The sequence below is a fragment of the Nanorana parkeri genome, unplaced genomic scaffold, assembly GCF_000935625.1.
Source record: "Nanorana parkeri isolate BGI_ZX_2015 unplaced genomic scaffold, ASM93562v1 scaffold753, whole genome shotgun sequence".
Taxonomy (NCBI): domain Eukaryota; kingdom Metazoa; phylum Chordata; class Amphibia; order Anura; family Dicroglossidae; genus Nanorana; species Nanorana parkeri.
Window position 1 is genome coordinate 241,821 of NW_017307021.1, and position 11,539 is coordinate 253,359.

Sequence of the window (11,539 nt, forward strand, 5' to 3'; positions counted from 1 at the left end):
AGAAAGGTAAACCTAGTTTTTTAAGTGCATACATGCTAAGTAGTGTGTCAGTTTAATACTTCCAGGTATTTACCCTTCAAAGAAATCAAAGGACTTACCTAAATTGCGAGGGTTCTTCCCCCCGCAGGCTGCTTTATATATTTGAAAATGACGCAGCTGTGTGTGGCTCCACCTGCACAGTCATGTCATTCATTCACAGATCCATTCACATGATCTGTGATTACAAGTCCCATCTTCCATCGTAGATCTCAGCGGAGCACAAGTGTGTTGACATCACCATACTCTTAGTCCATTGATTACTTCTTCCATAACAGAGGGTTGGGGAAATAGTCTGCAGGAGTTTGGGCTTTGGACCCATGATTCCCAGACCCTTTGGGCTTTGGACCCATGATTCCCAGATCCATTGCAGGTTTTCTTAATCAATGTAGGTGAATTTATTATTTTTTTTGTAAAATGTGGACTATGCCTTCAACATGAAAATGTATATCTGATTGTAAGTCAACTTTAAATGTTTTAAAAGATATATACTCACTTTGTTTCTTCACAGCACTAAAGTTGCATAAATGTATCTTTGTTTCTTCTGTTCTTTATCAGAATCCCTACATCACAAATATCTGTAAAAAAACACAAAAAACATTGTTTAGTTTCATATCATTTCCAACCTGGTCAAAAAACGCTTCAAAATATACAAACACAGAGCCAGACAAAAACACTGCATGTGTGATGAATACTGCACTAGCCAACAACCACATTTAATACAAATGATACCTTTTAATTTAGAAGTCATTCTATACATATTGGCTGCTTCAGAACACAAGGACTCTTTTATTCAGCCTGGAAAATTGTCTTTTTGTCTCTCACAGGCTTGTAAAATCTATGGAATCTGTTGGTCTTTGAAAGATTACATTTGTGTTCAATTCTGTAGCTTTATGCTAAGAAGTCAATTCTTCATCTGCTGTATGTAAAGAAATATTGTGTACGGATAACAGCATACTTGTACAGCACTTATTACAATTCCCGGTAAACAAAAACTCAACTCAAAGGATATCCATCAAGAGAAGAAACCAATACAGCATGCAGCAATTTGCTAGTCAGACAAAGCAACATCTTTCCACTGAGCCCGATTAATGTCTACATTAATGTTTCCATGTAATGCAAATGTCATTTTTTGGCTCCATGTTGAGTAATTATATGCAGCCACCAAGCTCACATGAGCAAGCAGAGTACTGACTTCACATAGCTTTACTGCAGGTTTCTGCAAAGTGTCAAAAACTGATATAAAAGAGGTCAAACCATTAGATTTTTCCACTGCTGATTACATGGCAGCAGAAGCCTGAATTTCTCCAGTGTCTCAGTATCCTTTGCATCACCATTATCTTGCCTCACATTTCGCAGATTTTCTTTAAGTAAAACATAGCAAGTATAATTAGGTTCTTTATTGACTAATTTAATATTTGGATTTCTTTAAGCTAGTACTTGGCACAACCCTAATCGCATCTTGTGACTGCACAGTAGTACCATGCACAAATGTGATTGTACAATATGTCGTACAGGTAAATCTGATGTATTTAAAGTGGACCCATCGTATATCTATGTTATCTCTGCCCAGGCAGAGTTAGCCAACCTGTGCGTCTGCCAACACAGATCCCTCCCTGGCTGTGGATGTAACCAAGCTGTAAGCTGTAAGGAATGGCCAACTGAAGAAAGGAGTGAGCCAGTCCCACTTGTGGCAAGAATTTAAGCAAATTAACCACTTCTTTTAAACATCAGTTTGTAAGGGGAAGTGTTAGAGACAAGTTGTAAATGGACATTTAATCTACTTTAACACTTTAGATGTAGGCCCCTTGCACATTGCTGAAAGAAGGCCGTACAACGTACATCTCTGCGTATTTCCCTGGCCAGGAGTGACAGGTGCACCATAAAGCGGCGTAAAGCCGGCCTGTACAAAATCAATGACAGGCTGGCTGAGGCTGTTGCTGTACAGGTATATAAGTAAATTCCATTGTCTACATGTCTACTATTTTGTTTTTGTTTCAATTTTGGACAGAGTACGACACCTTTCACGCGGTTTGATCAGGAGGGGATGTGTGCATGGACCCCTGCTGATAGGAACGGATGTCATCATTGTTACATCTACCCAGTTTTTTCCTCCATCTCGCGATGGAGAAAAAAAAAAAGGAATTACCGGATCCATGTTGTTCTATGGGGAATCAGATGTATGTGTGAAAGGGGCCTAATGAATGAGGAGAAACCCTGTCAATTTTTTTTGTCATCTGTATCCTATTGGGAAAACGTCCCTTCACTTCTCCAGTCCTGTAGACAACAGGAAGTAAGAAGGTATCTCTCTGCCTGATTTGTGTTATTTTCACTTGCAAAGTAAAAATCACATACCTACACCACTTGCATGTAAAAAAAAATACATTTATTTGTGAATTAATGATTACAGAACTGCATTATTTTGTGTCTTTTATGTCTGTCTAGAGTTCAGCTTAAAGTTGCAGTTTTAGAAAACTTGAGAAAAATATCAGTAATGTGCAACAGAACCAGAGGCTCGGTCTTATTAATACATTGCTTTCTGAATGCTTAAAGGATAGATTAATTCATTTTTGTCTCCAAGGGGCAGATTCAACTTATGCTACAGAGTCAAATCTTGTAGAAATGTCTTCTCATCCCCTACAAAGCCAGTTCTTGCTGTATGCCCCCATTTCAGGGCGCTCACGCGACACGTGATACAAGATATCCGTACTGCTGCACCATGGTGGAATGTCTGACACTCCCAGACTGAAGCCTTATTATTTATGTAAAAGGCATCCCAGATTGCTCTAAATTATGATCACATTTTAGTGGTTTGGTAATAAATATTTTCTTCATAAATGAAGCCCTTTCAGTCATAAAGTAATTGCTTTGCTTGGAAGGCTTAATAGACTATTTTAATGATAGTGTACATTCAACAGCAGAGTGTTCACTGAGCACAATGGCCACGTATTGGGGTAATTTATTGATCGTAGTGGCGCAATTAAGAAATCAATGCATCATTGGCAACTAGGACAACCTGAATTATAGAAAAGTTCACATTTAACTCAAATTCAAGATTGCACTCATTATGAGTCTTACCAATTCCAAAATAAGCATTGTAGTATTCCATTGAAAATGCTCTGTGAAGAAAATGAATTTGTTGGCAACGCAGTAGTGCATTGCATTTGACACAAAATTAAAAGCTTGGACAAATGTAATATTTTAATTTCCCAGTTTGCTTATTATGTGGTTTTCAATAATGTGTAATTAGATTTCAATAGCCTTATTTATTACAGAGCTGAACCACAAATAACTTTTACACCCAAAACATCTGAAAAGACAAGTCAAAGGATAATGTAACAAGGCTAAAATCACAATCACTTTTACAAGATAAAGCCTTGTAGATGTAGTGTTAAAGATGACCTGAACGCAAAATTTAGGCCTGCTTCAGAAAACAATTAAAAAGGAAGTGTAGAGGGTCTTTAAAGTGACATTAAAGGCTATTTCCCCCCCCAATGTTAGGATCAGGATTTACCTTACATGATGCCTCTTTATTCCTTCATCTTCTTCTTTACTGTCCTTTTCAGCTGTCCCTCCAGCGCTAGTGTGGGTCTCCGATCCAGCGCTGACTCGTCTGTCCTCCTCTTCTCTGATGTCCCACGGAGTCTGTGCGGGTGCACGTTGTTCCATAGACTTACCTTGTATCTTTCCTCGTCTCCCGGCTGAACATCTGAACTGCGCATGTGCCCACCCCGAGATCCCTGGCGGGCGCCTGAGACTCTTCAGATGTTCGGACTGAAGTGCGCGGCAAAGACACATGTAAGTTTAAACCTGTTTCAAAAGGTTTAAAAAAAAAAGTTTTTGCATATATCTACTGCTTGCTAGCAGTAGATATATGCAAAAAGACGTGAGGGTTTAATCACCCTTTAAGTGTTAAAGCATACCTGTCAACTTGGAACAGCAGGTCCCATGAGGCTCTGACCTGAAGCAGATAAGCCAGGTAATGTGACCTGTAGTAGTTCTGCATTGTGGTCACTGTCATCAGTCACTCCGGTACAGGTCACCGGTGCTCCAGGACATATGACTTGAATACAAAAGCACTGTTTGCAATTGACAGGTACGTTTTTAGACTTTTGAATCGCACCAAATTTCTATAATGGTTTGCTATTTTTCTAAGTTTGACCCAAACTTTGTGACTCTATGACTGGGGCATAATGGTGCCCTTGAACTTACATAAAAGCTTCAAAAGTACCATACTGCTTCTAAAATTATATCTAAAGCCAAGGATTTATTTTAGTTTTGGAAAGAGTGGGGAATTGCCTAAACCCTTGTTAAATTCAAAGACATTTCTGTTTCTCTTCTGTCAGTAAACTCCATCTCTTGTGAATATCTTCTAGCCACATAGCTGTACACCGGCCAAGGACAGGATGGACCCTGCTTTGAAGTAGTTAAGCCAAACATTTCTATCACATGAACGAGACATGAATCGGATCATTTACAGCCAAACATGCATTAAATGCATAAAGTAGACACAATAATGAAGTTACTAGTACAACTGTACCCGTTTGTTGAATAGGATGCATACGGAAGTGTTCTCTGGTGTAGTGGGGGTGGTAGTATCAATGCTGTCTCTAGATGCCGAAGTGTGTTTCAGTGCGGTGGCAGAAAGCGGAAAAGTGCACGTTGGTGCAGTTATGTCAAGTGACCAAGTGCCTGTCTGTGCAGTGGTGGCGAGTGGAGTAGTGTACGTTGGTCCAGTGGCAGAAAGCGATGAAGTATTGGCAAGTGCAGAAATGCGCATGGGTACAGTGGTGGTGAGTGGGGGAGTGAGCATTGGTGCAGTGGTGGTGAGTGCAGGAGTGCACAACTGTGCAGTGGTGGTGATTGGGGTAGTGTGCGTTGGTGCAGTGGCAAACAGAAGGGTACTGCATGTCGGTGCAGTGGTGGCAAGTGGGGTAGAGCATTGCAAGTCAGTGAAAGTCAGCGCAGAGCACGTTGGGGCAGTGGTGAACAGCGGGGCAAATGCATGTCAGTGCAGCAGCGGCAACTGAAGTAGTTTAAGTGGAGGCACATTTGAAAAATCATTACAGCTTTTTATGACTGATTCCAGTGTTTTGCTTGGCATTCTCCTTTAACCATTAGTTCAAGTTATATAATCTGTAATTAATGGACACACAAATCATCCTCTTCAGTAGAGCAGGATACAGCCCATTACAATGAAATGTATGTTGTTATCGGTCTCTCCCCATCGACAGTAATAAATGCACTTGCCACTCACAGTGCAGTGCCAGCAGAGCCCTGGAAGATGGAAGCAGCTTTAACACAAAAGGAAGCAAACAAGGCTTGTTTTGAACAGAGCTGTCATGTCAGTGCACTTGCTCTGTGGATTGTTTGAACATCAGCAGAGTTTATAAATCCTGTGAAATTAACACTGGGCTTTCAACTGCACCAGTGAAGTTCATCAAGTAATCTACTGAAAGGTTTACCAAGATGACCTAATATGGCAGAAGAATGCAAATGGAGTGGAGCAGCAAACCGAGCAATCTAGAATGGCAGAGGAAAGACAAGGCTTGAATCTAAGCAGAAACCTTATACCTTTCACTTTCTGCTCCGCATGGTCTTCTTTAGGAACAAAAGAAATGACAAACACCTCTGGAATAACTGACTATAAAGATCCAGACAAGTAAATGTTGTTTGAAAAAAACATAATGAGCCAAAGTGCAATTATTGCCAAACTACATTTAGCAGACTATATAGAGCAGAACACGCTGTTCCCTGATCTGTCCCTGACTAATTTGTGCTGTTCCAAAGAGAACAGGGAATGGCACTATTTCTTTTAGATGTTGATGTTATTATATGACACAGCGCCACCAACAGGATCAAAGCAGCATTGTCCCAAAATCAGTGACGCAACTATAAACACAAGCGGCCCATGCAGCTGTATCCGAGTCCATGACACCTGCTATAAACAATTCTGAAGGCTATTATCCCAAGCAGCCATTGCTAAATCTGGTTATGTCAAAGGTATAAAAACCTGCTGCAGTCAGAAAAACCTAGAAGGTGGCAGAACCTTTCCAAAGAGGGGAAGAAGCACTTCCTTTGAAGGGGTTCAAATAAAACGTTAGGCGACAGCCCTACGTCAGTATTACGGTTTATGGTGAAACATTTAAAACTTGCAGCCTGAGCTGGGGTTTTGGCTTGTGCAAAACACAACAGACAAGAGTACTATGAACAAATATACTATCATAGTAGCACTCTGGATAGCAGTATCTGGATATACTGTGTATTGACATTTTTATCACGTATATGCCAATTGTTGGCCAATTTCTCCACACGATACATAAATGTAATACCTAGCCAGCTTTGCTCTGGACGCATATAGGCAGGATCGATGAGATTATAAATACATACACACAAAAATATATATACACAAAAATATATACATTATGTGGCATTGCGTGGCAATACCACGGTATAATGTGGCATCCAAGTCACCCAGGACTCCCAGCAAGAGGGGCTGAGCGGTTCCAGGAAAGTACTTTTACCAGGAAAGAGCTGGCTTTACAATACTTTCCGGGTTTTCTGGATTATAGTTGGGATCTTGGAGCCGGGAGATTTCTAAGTGAACTGGGAGGGAAGAAATCTCTACTCCTGGGTCCGGGCTTTAGTGGTGACCAGCACCGAATGATGGTGCACCTGTGCACAGCCCTTTATGAAGAGAATGCTGGTTCAAGTTCAGGGTTCCAGCTGGAAGACAAGGGAGGTGTCTGTCCAGGAGTCAGGAGGACTCCATCCTGGAACCAGCCTGTGTGGCAAGTCTGTGGGATGCAGCCTATTTGAGAGAGGTTTTTTTGTGACAACCTGAAGTCGGTGAGACTTGGAAAAACATTAATTTTGCTGTACTGTGTTTGAAGACCCCTGTGAGTGAAACCCCTGTGTGGACTTTTATGTTTGAAATAATAAAAGTGGGCAAAGAAGCTGGATTCCGTCCTTAATGTACTACCATTGGAAGCTAAATCTCACAACATATATACAAATACACATAAACACACGCGCGTACAAACAGTAAATGAATTGTTTACCTTAAAGTAATTTTTTATTTTTGTTACAAGCTTCTGCTTCCTTATTATTGTAATAAATACAGAGATTTGTTGATCAGTCACTAGAGTGAGTAAACATTCAATGATTGCCTATTGGCTGCAGCCACTGTTCTGGCAATATTTTTTGCACCAGCTCCTTCTATAAAAGTGATAGTCTAACAAACGTTGATTTTTCTATATATACCTGCTCTTTAACAAATAAAAAAATAAAAGGCGAGGATGTAAATTCAGGTAGATTTGTTCAGTTCCAAAAACATTTACAGATACAGCTTGGGTTCAGAGGTCAGAATCCAAGGCCAGGACCTAGTTGCTTTGAATTAATAACAAACACAGTTGGACCATATGCTCAGTACACACGGATCCAGTCTGCCACCTGCCTGCACACAGCATGGACTCCTGCTACCTTTATCTTCCACAATGCATTGAAAAACTGGCAATATGTCTAAAATCTATTTTGTTAGTTAAATCATTAACTTGGAGCAGTCTGCTGCCTTCTGGCAGACATAATACACTTTATTATCTAGGAAAGGACATCGGAAACAGTGTGCCAGCTTTATAGTGGTAGTAATGATCAGATTTTGGGAATAAGCTATGTCGGTAATTGACAGGTAGCTGCCACTACATCCAGTGTGGCTTATCCACCAAGATAAACAGAAATATAATATGGCCTATTGAGTAAAGCTAGCCATAAACTGATCAAATTACGGAAGATTGCTGCTGAACTGGCCAAAACTGGATCATGCGTGGTCCTGTTGGCACCACCCAGCTTGACCAACGTTAAATCTCACTTTTGAAAGGAGCCAGGTGAAAAATTGTCAGCTAAACAGTGATGACAGCCAATCAGCTAGGATAACAGTTTGGGTATACTGACAGCCATGGGCACTAGCTGTTAGATTACAATAGCTAGGAAGGGAAATTCCTCCATCCATGTACTTTGGCCCAGTTGGCTGAATGAGAGTAATCACACTAAACATCTCCACTGCCAGCTATTGTATTCTGACAGCCGGCACCTGCAGCTGCCAGAATACACGTACAGTGAGTGCAGCTTACACACTGCCGTCACGTTAAGTGGACTTTTTCTCGGCCAGGCTTCTTCAAATTCAATAAAGGCTTGTCAAGCCGAGTGGTGTTGGTAGAGCCACCCATGACTTGAAATGCAAACAGTCTAAGGACCGCTTTTACAGTCATCAGGTTTCCAAGCAGCTGGCTCTGACTCTCTCAGCTCAGCTTCCCTGAACTTCCTGTCCAGTACAAGAACACAAAGCACAGCACAGTCTCCAGCATCTGTCCATATACTAGTTTGGAGAAGGGAGGAGGAATGAAGAGCGTGGGGAGGAGGCGAGTGTCTTCCATTGCTGTGCCTGTGTTTGTGGAGATGCATGCAGCTTACTAGCATACACAAGGGTGGCTCCATAGGACCCTGCAAAGGAAAGGAGCCCCCCTAAAACAAGATATCAAGGCCAGTGTTCAGGTGGCCAGTTGATTCTTCAGGTAGCTAAAACTTTTAAAGTTGCAGCAGCCATTGTAAGTGATTTAATCAGCATATGAAATATCTTTTAACATGTTGACTTTAATGTCACTTCAATCTTCCTAACAGAGACATGGATGGCAATAAAAACATGAAAGAAGCTCTAACCATTCCCAGCTCTATTCTAAACAAGATACAAAGTTTTGCCGGAAGGTGAATTTTAACTTCTGGGGGTTAATGTGCATATTATCATTACTCTTCTACAGAGTAACCACAAATATGTCATTCAGTAGTAAAATCAGATGTACGGCAGTCAGTCCATGCAGCTACTCCACCTATTCCTCTCCAGATGCAGACTCAGCAGCAACTATCCACACCTTGACAGAATGGTTTAAGATCACATATTCAAAAATGAAAACAATTCAAGCAATGAGCAGATTACATAAATGCTGATGAAGAACAGCTGTGACAGGGTGAGATGTTCTGTGAATGGGCCTGTAGCAAAATAGGACAACCTCCTTGCAATGTAAAATCTATGCACTAAAAATTTAAATGGTTCTCTCAGTCTACTATGTGCAGAGGAATAAAATGTACTTTCCACACTCCTCATGGTTTTTATACCCCATCTAGATGTCAGTTCTACTTCTGCTTCCTTCCGATAGGTATGCTCACTATGTGTATTCTCTCCAAATCATCAGCTACACATCATCCATACTTAACAGTTCTCAGATGTCTCTCCTTTCTGAGGAGTGTAGACTTACTGTCCCAGTCCCCGACACCTCTCGAGACAGATCTATGTGACGAGGTATGTGACATGACTGCTCAGAGCAACTTTATCTCCCAAAACTTTCACCTGCTCAGTTCTGGTCTCCTGTAAATGGTCATAAAAAGCTACAGTGACGACTAACAGGGGACACAAATTCCTCGCTTTTTGCTGTTGCTGGACAAAAATCAATGCAAGCAATGGACTCCTAGGTCCTCACAGTCTCCGCTCCCTAAGTTTAATTACATTTCGGATTGACTGTCCATTAAATATCCAGACATAGGAACCTTCAATGGCAAGACACCTGAAAAATGATGCAGAACTGGGCAGAGTTCGATAAGTTAGAAAGAAAACAAACCTTTGGAAAGGAGGCAATAAAAGTAGGTTTATTTACTAAGGTAAAGCAATAAGATGAACTGAGCTGTTCTACAAAGTGCAATGTGAACATGATATAGGGACTTCTCATGAGCAGAGTTAAAGAAGAACTCCGGGCTGCCCACGCACTGCAAGGGTTGTTTTGTCAAGGGAGCTAAAATAACATTGGAACTGTAATCTTGGCTAGCTCCTAGACCAATCCCTTCAGCCCCTCTCCAGTGAGGGAGTGTCCTTTGGTGTCCTCGCATCCTATACACTGTAAAGGACATGATGACTCACAGGACCTTAGACCGCTGGAGTGGAGGAGGAATGAGGCTGAAGGAAATGGCATAGGAGCCAGCCAGGATTGTGTATTTCTGTTATTTTAGCTCCCTAGGCAAAGCAAGCACTTAACCCTTGTAGTGCAGGGTTAGGCCCACTGCAAGGGTTAAGACTTTATTTGACCAGAGTTCTTCATGAAATAAAGGACTTCAGGATTTTATGTACATAAAAATTCCAAAATTGGAGGCCTGTGAAAAGATGAATTTGCATTTGATATCACAACACAGCATGCCTGGAAATGCCAGCAAATTCCTGCAAATCATTGCTTGTTCTGTATTACACAAGGAATTTTACAATTTTGGGGAATTTATGTGATTCAAGTCTCAAAATATTTGGAAGGACAGCAGATGAGTCACATGTCATTGTGCCTGGGAAATTCACCAGGCTCTGCTTTTCCTTACTTAGTACATGACGGCCAGAAGCACGATAACACCAAGGACTAGAGCTGCAGCTAACGATTATTTTCAAAATCGATTATTGAAAAAATTGACAACTTTTTCAATAATCGATTATAATCGATTATGTCGATTAGTTGTTGCAGCCCTACCAAGGACCTTCATGCATGCAGCATGTATCAAGCTCCCACTGGTGGATTGATATGAACCAGTCACTGAAGTATCCAGTGTACATTTGCTGGTAAAATGAAGAGGAGGACCTTTAGATTTTATCAGTCAATAGGATTATGCTAAGTGTAGAGTTGTCACAAAGTATAACTGGAATAGTTAAAAGTGATTCCAATCCGATATTATCAAAAACGTGGGCTCAGGAATGATATAGAAGGTGTCATAGTGGTTTTCTATAACATCTTGAATATCTTGGTCATTTCTACTGTTGCACATTTTCTACTGTTGCACATCTGCAATTTCTACTGGTGCAATGCTGACACCCAGCATTTAATCACAAACCTACAGGTGGCTTCCTCATTCCCTCTGGATGAAGCTGCATTGTCCAGACTAATTATTGTGCCTGAATTTAGTAAGCAGTACCACGCAACACATTTTGTAGTGTATAACCTAAAAAGAATGTTTGCACCAGATCCAACCAATGAAGCTGGAAGACTGAGCCTTTGCCAGACTTGGCCAAATAGGTGTATGGCCAAACCCGCAAGACACAGTCATTCAGCTTGTGAACTGTTCATTGGGATTATACAGTATCTGAGGGAGATATGCATTGCCAGCAGGACACAATTATCTGCAAACACGAAGGCTAGCCATACACAATCAATTCCCTTACCCACGTTAAACAGAGATTGGCCAGAATTTGAGCAACCTAAACCAGCTTACTGTACCATTATAATGACAACTGTTATGGGCACCTTAGCAGAATTTAAAGCATTCACTTGAATGGGTTCTGAGTATCTCTATCTCACAGTTCGAGTACTTTTGCAAAGGTTTGTTGCAAAAAAAACTCAGCTTTTTTCACAAAGATTCTAAAATGCAATATCATCAAGCACTCGTGTGCCCATCCACACAAAACAAGGACGAGAGGAGTGCAGAC

The 11,539-nt window shown here is 41.0% G+C and overlaps 1 protein-coding gene across 1 annotated transcript in view; it reads right to left on the reverse strand.

Annotated features, from left to right (window-relative positions):
* The window catches only part of SORBS1 (sorbin and SH3 domain containing 1), a 194,427-nt gene that overhangs the window by 141,737 nt on the left and 41,151 nt on the right, over nt 1-11,539 (reverse strand). The window contains exon 2 of the mRNA XM_018564475.1: nt 533-614. The gene's annotated coding sequence lies outside the window, so the exon portion shown is untranslated. The remainder of the gene's footprint in view (nt 1-532; nt 615-11,539) is intronic.